Source organism: Pinus tabuliformis, chromosome 3_2 (assembly GCF_031772625.1).
Source record: "Pinus tabuliformis cultivar Carrire ecotype Pingquan chromosome 3_2, CPIR1, whole genome shotgun sequence".
Lineage (NCBI taxonomy): Eukaryota > Viridiplantae > Streptophyta > Pinopsida > Pinales > Pinaceae > Pinus > Pinus tabuliformis.
The window spans coordinates 711,788,955-711,800,368 of record NC_142302.1 but is presented as its reverse complement, the minus strand read 5'-3'; positions in this window follow the sequence as shown (position 1 = coordinate 711,800,368).

The following is an 11,414-nucleotide window of genomic DNA, read 5'->3' as shown; positions in this document are numbered from 1 at the left end:
AAGCTCCAAAAAATAAGTAATTAAATATAGAACTCAAGGTTGGAATAACAAAGCAAAAAGTTCAATAAAATCAACTATTTTATAAATTCTTCGATAGCATAATTATGTATATAATTCATGGATGCATAATTACATATGCCCATGCAGCGTTGCTAAACCATAATTTACATATATAATATAGGTGTTGTATGAAAAAACATATTTACTAATTGAAATACATAATGACATCAGTGGGCCTAATGGTTAAGAGCATGTGTTTCTTCCTAAGAGGTCTCAGGTTCAAAACCAGAGGGGGGTAGAGTATGTATGCCTTCATAGACTTAGCAGTCAAATCGTTGCGCAGAGGTGAGTCCCTTGTCCCACAAACAAGGGGATCTCATACACCAATTTGGTGACAAGGGGGTCTCATACACCAATTTGGTGTCTGGCTTGGCTTGGCCGTGACCTTAAAAATGGATATTATTATTATTATTATTATTATTATTATTATTATTATTAACAACATTGTTTGCTAAAGTGTAATTACATAAAGAATGGCCTCATTTTTTACATTCGAAGGGGTGTGTACGATGCTTCATCTATAATTGTATTTTAATCAAGAAAAATACAAATCATATTTGTATTATTATCCTTGCAGCAAGCATAGGATATTGAATTAGTCAAACCCATATTGATTTGGGTCTGACAAAAAAAATTGCAAAATTTCCATAGTTTAACTTTGCACAATATTATTTGACAAAATTTTAATTTATTTTTTTGCAATCTAATTGGCTATCAAAATGAACATGTTATTGGTCATTTTATTGATAAGTGAGCCAAGGTATACAATTTCCATAAGACATATCATAATATTATAAATTCACAAGATTTTTAATTGCGGTGTCTTTACACAGTAACAATAATTAGTGATATATAATGTCAATTACGTCCTTGGTTGATTCTAGAAGCTCTCGTTCCAATATTAATGGAGCTAAGTGTGTTTCAATGAGCATGTAATCTTTATCTAACAACCTATCAGGCTGAGAAATCTATATCACATGCAAGCAGAAATTTTATACTAAAAAATTTCGTCATGATCAAATAAGGTTAGAGAAGAAATGATATATCATAAATGTTGGAAAACTTCCTATGACACTACGAAAACTCCATGTTGTACAAACTAATAAATCTGAGCGAATTTTTGTTCCGATCGGAGAAAATGGGGTGATGAATGTTATTTATCGAACTCTAATTGGAGTGAGTTTGAAGCTCTTTGTACATTCGAGAAAATGGGGCGATGAATGTTATTTATCAAACTATGGTTGGAGTGAGTTCAAAGCTCTTTGTACATTTGAGAGCTCTGTATGCATTAATATCACTTCAATGCTTCTAAGAACTGTCATCTTACATTGATAAATACATGATAGCTTCATTTTTATAATTTTGAAAGATTGATAATTTGATTTTTATATTATGGAAACTATTAAAACAAATAATTAAAATGTGTTTTTAAAAATATTTTTTATTATGAAAAAGTAAATCCATAAATACTATTTTGGTCACAAGTTAATCTCAACAATATAAATATTTGTGAAAAATTTCCAAAAATTACAATCTTTATATACTTTTTTCACAGTTTTAAATTCAGAAAGATTCAAAATTTTATTAAGTATTAAAACAACTAAATATTTGTCATAGAAAAACTCTAATTATATTTAACAAAAATATATTATATCTTCTCTATATTAAAAATATAATATTAATATTTAATACACAATAAGTATTTTGAAAAGAGATAATAAAAACAACATGCTACAGAGTATTTATGGTAGTTTTATAGGTGGATCTGCCATCACATCCCATTCAACTAAGCAGTGAAATTAAATAGCTTTTGATTCAATATTAAACTTCCATTATGATTCCATAGCTTTTGATTCAATTCAATTTTCTATCATTTAAATCAGATTCATAATTTGTTCTCTGTATTATGTCATTTACATGCAATGATATTAAATTTACAATATTCCAAGAATTTTCTTTATGTACTAAAAAAATTAAGTCATCTCTTTTTCTTTTTCTTTAATTTTACTTTCATGAATAAACAACCAAAAAATACAACTTAAACATAAAAATTATATACATATATCCTGAATAACCAAAAAAATTTCTCCATATAACACTTTTACTATATGCGTTTTCTTTTTGACTATATAACTCTTTTACTATATGTGTTTTCTTTTTTACTAATTTCAAAAAAGGTATGAGGAAAAAATAATAATAATAAAATTTTAAATTAATAATTTGAATTTAATATATTAATAATTTCATTGATATATAATAAAAAAAATAATGGTTCACATTTACTCTTATATATATATATATATATAAAGAGTTGTTTTTAGTGCGATTTTTTAAAAGTTTTTGGTGGGATTTTTTGGTCTAATTTCTCTAAAATTCCCCAAAAAGTTTTTCAGGGTGCTGAATCCATATATACAATCAAAAAATTAGTTTAAATAACACAAATCAAGATTCCACCTCAAATTTTTCCATCAAATTCCGGCACAAAACTCCAAAAAATCAGACTAAAAACAACTCCCATATATAATAAATAAATAATAAAATATACCTAAACTTCCACACACGCATTATCCTTGATGGAAACTCCTATTTCCACCACTATAGCCTCATTAATGCGCGGCTACATGCGCCGGAGATAGCCACTGATGACTAGATATTAAAAAAATAGCGTGTTACTCCCGCGCGTGTTATAAACTCCTATCTCCAGTGCATGTAGCCACGCATTAATGAAGCTATAGAGGTAGAAATAGGAGTTTCCATCCCTAATACCCATCCGCATTATACCTGACATCCGTCCGTATGAAAGCAATAATGACCTAGGAGGCAACACAATCAACACATCCATCCGTATGAAAGCAATAATGGCGACAAAATGTGAAGACAGATAAACAAAAACATCTCACAATCTTTTATCACAGTGGAATTGTACATGGTACCATCTTGTAAACCAAGACACATGATCACCATCATGCTCCACGTGGTATCGAGTGACCATTCACACCTCCAAAAGGTAGAATAAATGATAAGATTGATTGACACATTATAAACTTAGAACCATTGGCATGAATTTAAAAATAAATTGGATTGACCCTGGCACAAGAAAGGGTTGTTTAGATTCTGAAAAGTCAGGAGTCAGAATAATTTTTTAACTATCGGCGACGTGGGTTTCCCACAACCTCACGAGTGCCAATGCTCTATGGGTTGATGGATCATAAGTTAAGGACATGGTCAACGTGGATAATGTAGGTACCGTGTATAATAATCTTACATGTGACACATATTAAATATGTACACTTGAAGCATCTAACAAAATTAGGTAACCAACTATGTTAGAATGTTGGTTTACAATCTCAAAGTGGATGAGTTGCATTCAAAGACCTTTCCAAGGGACTTCTAGAATCCATAAGTTCTTTATAAGACGAAGATATGGAAGACACACTATAAAGGCAGGGGAATAAATAACTGGTATTCTTTGTGCTTGAGTGAGTGGCCCCATATATATTTGAGCTAGAGAGTAGATAGCTAGCCTGGTCCTAAATTTGTCTCTGTTAAAAAATTGATTGGGTAACTTTAAGTGATTTTAAAAATAAGGTGGAATTCATGTTTTATTATTTTTAGAGTATGTTTATTCCATAGTTGGTTTATCTATAATTTTTCATCAAGCTTCTTCACCAACTCACTTGGGATTGGAAAAAGTAAATGAGAAGAGAAAAAATAATAGGTGTAATGACTAATTGTTCGTGGTTAAAAAAAATTACAAAAGTTATGTTTTTTGAGTTTTATTAATACATTTATGTACATTGTATTCTCAACTATCAACGGTGAATTACTAGAAAGGATCTCCAGAAAAATTAGCTATTACCTCCAAGCAATCTCTAAAATTAGAAGACAATATAAGTTTTGGGGGAGGATTTAGCATTATTAGGGTATATGGGTCAAACCTAATACCCTACATGATACCCATGTTTTTTCCCTCTAGGGTTTTTTTTGGAATATGTAAGAAAACTCTCTCATATAGATGTGAATTTTTTTCAAAGGGTTAAAGAAGAAAGAGTGTGTATCTCACCCTATTTTCCTAGTGGATTCTGCCTTCACTAGCCTAAGGGAAGACAAGAGGTTTCTAAAATCCTATAAACCCTTATTTTCACTTTCGACAAAACATGTGAGTAAGGCCATCATTTTGTCATATCCCAAGCATGCAAGTATCATTGTCATTTTGTCATACTTAAAGCCATGGGTAACAACACTGGGCTTGGTCCAAGAACAACAAAAGAAAACCAAATGATGAAAATTGGAAAATGGGGAGTTTTGAGAGGAAGTGTGGTTAATTATCACTACTAATGGGTTGAATTGGGAGAAAGCTTTTAAATGTGCCCTTCTTACCCTAGAGGTGATAAAGCCCTATTCCCCCCTTACTACACATTTTACAAGAAAGGAAATCAAAGGTCATATAAAATACAATGCTAGGTTTGTGACCCTACCATAATATTGAAGGATTATTGTAGTAAATGAAAAGCATAAAGAGGTGCATGGAGGGTAATAATGACCTACTTTAAGAAGGAAAATACACCATGTGACATAATCCCAAAAGACGTTGAGCTCTCTAAAATAGATGATGAGTTCCATGAAGATGATGACAATGAGGAAAAATTTGTGAGAGCCTTGTTCCCACAAAAAGAAGGATTGTACAAGCAAAAGAAGATCTAAAATCCTAGGTAATAACTCAAGGGTGAATGATGACAACATCATATATATAGATGGATTTAAATTGGCTAAGGCCATGGGTTTCAAAGGCATCTAAAAGTTAGGGAAATTTGAGTAGGTCTTCTAAAAGATGTCAAAGGTAGAGTAAGGGCCCAAAGGCATACGGTTAGGCTCTACTCAAAGACTTATATCACTAACAAGGAAAATATCTAATCTACTTCCAACATTCCCAAGAGTAGCCATAGGAATTTGATAAGATAATGATAGAATTAGGTAAGGGGAACATATCTATTGATCCCATGGGCCTAAGAAGCTCCATTGTTGTAGGAGAAGAGTATTGAGGTCCTCAAGGAAACTAGTAGAGCTTGACGATTTCAATTGGGGGAGATGGAATCCATTCTTGTAATGATGGGGATGTTGATAAAAGTGACAAAAATAAGAGGAATATGGAGGAGGGAGACAATGAATAAGAGACTAATGCCAAGAAATGAAAGAAATAGGAATTACATGGATAGTTTGGAGATGTTTTTAAAAATCTTACCATACGTAAGTTGGTAGGAGCCTCTTCTAGTACCACTCACCCATCCCCTAAATCTCCATGCTAAGTGGAACCCTAACGCATATGGTGATGATCTTATGTAGATTTCAAGCCCCTAATCCACTACGGTTGGTCCCATCATACCCCTCTAAATCTTAGTAGATACACTTCGTTTAATAGAAGAGAAAGAGAAGAGGAATGTTTTAAAAAGCTCAATCACCTCATCTTCCATGGCATACCCCATTGCAATCATAGGCTCCTCCCGATCTATGATGTAGAAAGTGGGATGTTCATTATGATTATCTTGGAATCCATAGTGATCAAACATGTCTAAAAGATGTAAGCCCGAGATTGGAGTGCAACGAGGGTACAACTTCAAAATGCTTAACTTTCCCTTAGGAGAATATCAAGATGACAACGAGTAGTAACAGTTCCATTTATGATAAATACCTCAAGACCATCAAAGAGAATAATAAGCTAAGCCATGGGATAAATTCATTATTAATGGAGACTCGATTTGTGAAGGTGATCATGCAAGCCCTCAAAGTGCAACAAAAAGAACCTTAAGGGTAAAATAATGTTTATAGGAATGGAACCATACAAATCAAGGAGGCAGTCTTTCTACTAAAACAAAACAAAAGTGAAATAGATTACTTAAAAAGCTCTAATACTTTCTCTTCCCTTTATCCAACAATTGACAAGGTAAAAAAAGCAAAAGTTAGGAGAAAAAGTTCATTTTTTGAACAATGTTAATACTTAGCTAAACATCAAGAATCAATTATTAGCTAGATAGTTGAGCTCACTAGAAGTGGCCAAGGTTGATGCCACAATATTGGCATCACAATTAGACAAATCTCAATAGGAGATTAAGATGTTGAAGGCCAAGGTCTCTAGGGTTGAAAAGTTAGATATGTCTCCTCTCATCACTATGAGCTCATATGTAGGAGATTTGACCTCCCTTAATCTTAAACAAAGGATAGAAGAGTTGTTGAGGGAGGTTGAAGCATAGAATGTTGATAATGTAGAGGTTAATGATAAGGATAAAGCTAGCATGCATTAATTGACAGGAGAAAGGAGGATTTTAAAAAATAGACCCAGAAATTGTATGAAGCACTAAAATCTCTAATGGATATCAAAATTAAATTAACTAGAAACAAAAACACAATTATAGATCATAAAAAGATATGAGATGATAGAATATGTCAAATTAAAGAAAAAAATAAATAAATAAATAAATAAATCATTCACATTTTCGAAGAGTAAAAAGTTCATCTTAACAAACACCAAGCAATAGATTCAAAATATGCCCTCTAAAAGTTCACAAAAGAACTCAACGTAATATATAAAACTACCGGAATAAAAGGAAAACCATTTTTTTAGGTTACATCCTACCATGCTTCCCTAACAAATCCCTTCTTAAGTATATAACTCTCAGAAATTGTGGACCAGCTCCCATGTGTCAAAAAGGAATCCAAGCCTATAAAAAGAGGACACAACAACTGCACCAAGGGTTGAGATATTATTATGTGATGTCGTCAAGGTTTTGAGAAAATGAGAACTTTTTGTCACAAGTCCACGTCACCAATATGTCAGTGGAGGACATTGCCTCAAAGGAAGGCCAAACTTTCACCTTTGGATCTGGGGCCCAAAAAAATTTGATTGCCTAGGAGGAAAGGATTTTAAAACTATGAAAAGTTGGGAGTGGTAATTACTTCTTTAATCTAGTAATCTATTGGTGAGGTTTAATATATAGTAATATGTTGGTGACGTGGAATTATGACAAGAATCACGAGAGTTGTTGGTAGACAAAAAAATGAAATCCCTATGGGTTGAGGCATCCTAAATGAAGGTTGTGATCAACGTGGACGATGTATGTGTCTCCACGTGGATGATTTGCAAACATTTGTAAATCTGATGACATTTATATGTAATGAAATAAATGTTGAAACGCTTTTTTTTTACAAATATTAAACTTTTGCGGGTTGAAAAATGTGAATGTTCTTGTTTTCGGAAATTGAGATGTATTTCGGTGTTCGATGGGCTGAAAAAGAATCCGCAACATGTAAAAGTTAGAACAATATTTTATAAGCAATATGAAAGTAAGTCTTATTACTAACTCTGTTTTTTAGAATTTTGATGTTTGGAATCTATTCGCAAGTAATCTCATTGGCATTCTTGAAAAACTAAAATAAAATTTGAGACGTTCCTTAAATTAAATAACAAGCTTTTATGACATGGAAACTGGTAATGTTTTGTTTTCTGCATTTTTTCATTCTCTACACCATTTAAGATTGTTTTCAACCTATTTTACTGAAAACTCCAGTGAAATTTGAGATGCTCTATTTTTGCTAAAATTTGGGCTTGTGCGTTATGGAAAACACAAAGGCTTTGTTCACTGGCATTTCTCGGTTGTCTGTGTTGTTTTAGGTCACATTTCACTTTTTTGTAGTACGAATTAGTTGTGAAGAATCTTATTTATGTATCATAATGCACATCACAGTTTCGAAAAGTTGGATTTAGTTGCCTAGACCGCTTTATCTCAATGAAACTTTTGTTTTTCTTTTTCTTGTGTATTATCTGAAGGATATTCTTAGATTTTTTTTTAGCTTCTAACAGCTGAAAAACGGAAGTGTTTTCCCTTTGTTTGTTCAAAATTGTATTCGGTGAAATAGAAAGACACTGTTTGATGTAATTGTATTCTATATCCCTACATTAGGGCAGGGACTTGTTGCTCCGCAACTATTCTTGTTATCCTTGGACACTATTTTGATGGGAAGAAAGTCACAAAAACCATTGAAGCATTGGGTGGAAAAGCTTAGAAAAGGGAGATTAGGCTATTTACCATTTTTTAATTTTCAATTTTCTACCTAGAGTAATATGTTTTCCTTTTCGAAGTAGAATGTTATAAATATCGTAATAAATATAAATATTAACTAAATTAAAAATCAAAGGCATGTATCTCTTGAATAGTTATTGACTAGGCAATGTTATAAGTAAACCATCACCAAAGTCGTTGCATCATTATCATTCTTAATCATTTTATCAATAAATACATTATATATTTATAAATAATTATGTTGTCAATACAAACAAGGATTGTTTGTTACGTTGGTATCAAATTCCAGCTTGGTCAACTATGATACAAGCACCAAAACCTACTCATTGTTATTATGTACAAACTCTATTGTGTCCTTACACATTTCCGTTGTAATCTATTGCATCTATACAAATTGTTAAATATTTTTCCACTATCAACACTCCATGAAAATTTTTGTTGACTAAATTGTATTGCTCTACTTTGTACATAATGATTTCTTGTGTAGCAATTTTGCATTGTTCTACAACTTGACACCACCCCTTGTTGTATTGTCCACCCATATGTTATACCACATTAAATTCCCTACCTACTTTGTTGCCTTTTCCTAGCCCTGGAATTTGATGGGGTGTAGCACATATTTGTTGTTGCAACCTACACTTGACACACAGATATTATGTTTGTCATTTGGACACTTAAATTTATGTGATACTCATCGTAAATTAAAGAAAGGGATAATAAATATAATTTTAAGTGTTCATAGTATACCGTTGCAAATTGTACAAAATTATAGTATTTATACCGCCGTCATCTCTAGTTGGTATGGTAGTAATTAAATATTAAATTAAATTATACATGCTTCAATCCCTAAAATGGTATACCACCACACCACATAGCTATTGCAAGGCTCTAGCTTCAAGCTATATCATAGCAATTCAAGTTCTTAGTCTAGCTTCAAAGGTTGGATGGTGTACTCTACAGCCTACTCCAACCCTAATAAGAGGTTTTGTTTTCTTAGAACAAATAAGCATCAGTTAACACTATTTTTTAAAATTTGAACCATGAAGTCAAGATGGTGTCCCTAATGATATTTTTCAGTCTTTTCTTAATCATAACTAAGGTTTGTGAGATTTTTATCACAAACCAAAGTATATGCAAATGCTTGTTTTCACGTTACTGCAGAATTAAGCTATTCTTATTTTAGTTTGTTTAGACATTAGGGTCTTTGAATAATGAGAAAAAGTTTTTCTCCCTCATTCAATGGCCAAAGGCCTTATTGTTGTTTCCCCATATTATTTGGTTTGTAGGGATTTACATGTTATCCGAATAGATTTTGGAGTGCACTAGATAGATAGGGAAGAAAGCAGGCATTGTCACAATCTGAAAATAATCACGCTATAAATTTAGCCAAATTTATCTTGCGGCCATGGCAGTTTCTTAGAAGTTGGAATTCTCTATGACACCAAATGCATTGGAGTGGATTTCTATAGTCTGTAAGATAAAAGAAATCTTGTTAAATTAGTGTAGCCTAGGACCAGCAAGTATATTAATTGATTCCAAAAAACATCTTTTTGATGAGTGCAAGTATAAAATCATATATATCAAATTGATAGAAAATGGATGGCATGGTGAGTCAACATAATGGTTCTATTGAACTTTAGTGTGAAGCAGTAGCGAGAATCTACTTGCCTTTCACTCATATAAGAAAAGAAAATCAAAACCTCATATAAGAAAACTAAAGCAAAAGAAGATACCTTTTATTACTATATCCAATTATATGATGACACTTTACCACAGTGACTTTTTATTTTATTTTCCCATTGATATTAGACTAGCTATGTGCCTCACCTCAAATTTAAGGGAAGTGATGATATTATGCATAGGGATAGGCATAGACCGCCATATACTAATGGGAATAACAAATGATTGTATGTTGGTGTTGGCAGTGGCGATGTTGCGACTAGTTTTTCCCTCCAAAGCCCCACCTTCCATGTTCAAAAAAATACTTTCAATTCACACAACACTTTTAATCTCCCAAAGTGTGTGTATGTGTGTTGCGACTAGTTTTTCCCTCAAAAGCCCCACCTTCCATGTTCAACAAAATACTTTCAAGTCACACAACTCTTTTAATCTCCCAAAGTGATACACACACACACACACACACATATAATTTGATCGGTGTCTTTGTTCAATGGAATAGTAGATATTTCTTTTCTACTTGTGTTATCATTTCTTATGGTAATAAATGAAAGCTTAATAAAAAAATTGGAATCGCATGATCAAAAAAGGTCATCCTCTTAATGTTATTGAAAACAGATGTGAGATCATATCCCCTTCAATGTAACATTAGTTTTACTAGAGGCCTGAAGCTTTGAAAACTTTACATTGAACTAAAATTATACAATCTCATTATAAATAAAAAATTGTTCTTATAGCTTACCATGGTTTTTAGGCAGAGTATTCAATAAATGTTAATTCCAGGTTGGGTGGGAATTTCATCCCATTAATTGAATACCATCACTACAAATAAATTCATATTAGATTAAGAAGTTATTTTAAATCTAGCATGCATAGTCTACACTATAAATCTCCATTGATGGGCGGGTGGGTTGATCTAAGTGGAATTCATTCATCATTATATTATTTATTTTATTTTTGTGGATTTATTGACATATTAACCAATTAAATCATATTATATGTATAGGTTGTAGGAGCACCTTTACAAAAAAATTAGATGGTTAGTCGATATGTACAAATTACAATATATATTTTTTGTTTGTTAAGTAATGCGAGTCTTGAGATGACTGGCATGCCTAAACTGTGGCTCGAGTAGTCGTAACCCAGGGGCATCTAAACCATCAAAATCAGTCAAGGATCACACCTATCCTATGCTACACCAACGCTTAGCATGGTGATTTGTTGCCACAAAGTTTTGAAGCAGTGATATTTTCACCACGGACTGCCTTAACGGAACACCATGGAATTTTCTATTCTATGATTAGTGGGCTACAAGAATCAGGGTTGTAGGATAGATTGGTGCTACTAGAAATCCTATTCACAAAAATAAGTCATTAAAGACCCAAGATAGAAATTGTAAGTTAGTGGGAAGATTTCTTGGAATTAAAGAGGCTTTTATTTGTAAGAATTTGTAGGATTTACGTTCTGATAATACTATATGGTTATATACTCTCGCATGAGAAATAATTTATCATTAAATAATAATGAACAACTTCAATCAGAGATAATCATCTATGTATTCCAATGGATTCCATTTCAAACTTATGTGTCTCACTTTGTATT